The sequence below is a fragment of the Salmo trutta genome, chromosome 31, assembly GCF_901001165.1.
Source record: "Salmo trutta chromosome 31, fSalTru1.1, whole genome shotgun sequence".
Taxonomy (NCBI): Eukaryota; Metazoa; Chordata; class Actinopteri; order Salmoniformes; family Salmonidae; genus Salmo; species Salmo trutta.
Genome location: NC_042987.1, coordinates 28,894,209 through 28,895,011, shown reverse-complemented (window position 1 = coordinate 28,895,011; position 803 = coordinate 28,894,209).

Below are 803 nucleotides of genomic sequence, written 5' to 3'. Positions count from 1 at the left end.
TGAGTGAGAGAAAGTGTAGTGTTTTATAATGAGTGAACACGTGTGTGTGTGTGTGTGTGTGTGTGTGTGTGTGTGTGTGTGTGTGTGTGTGTGTGTGTGTGTGATCTACTTTCCTACACAGGCCAGCCAATGAGTGTTATCTATGGACCAGAGATCACAGTGATTTCACAGAGCAGATAAAGAGAATACAGGGCACAATCTCACCCCTCTCATCTCATTCTTATGACTCTCTACCCTTGGATTCCGAGAGAACTACCCTATTGTTTTTTCACGGGTCAAGGATGAACTTAGAAGATAAATGTGTGGTGGCATAATGATTTATAACCAAATACATTTCTCAAATAACTGATGGATTAATTATTTATACACTTTTATCTGAAGATATTTATTGATAACTACAGGTGTGATATGGAGTTGATTGTCCAGCACATCGTATTCTAATGTCACATTATCAGTTAATCAGAACAACATTGTTATTGTCCAGACAACAGGGTTGTTTATTATGGCATGCAACAGAAAAATGTACGTTTCTAACTGGACTAGTCAAGGTAATCCCTCTCTGTTTCAATCCGTTTTCTTCCATTTGGTGCCTAATGAACATGACCCAGTGCTCCACTGCTGAACCCTGTGACGGACAGACAGTCCCATACTGCACCGACAGCATACTCACTAGGCACACACTGGTTGAATCAACGTTGTATCCATGTAATTCAAACAAAATTACGTTGAACCAACGTGGAATAGACGTTGAATTGACGTCTGTGCCCAGTGGGTATTTTGACCACGATAAACCAGCCTGGTCT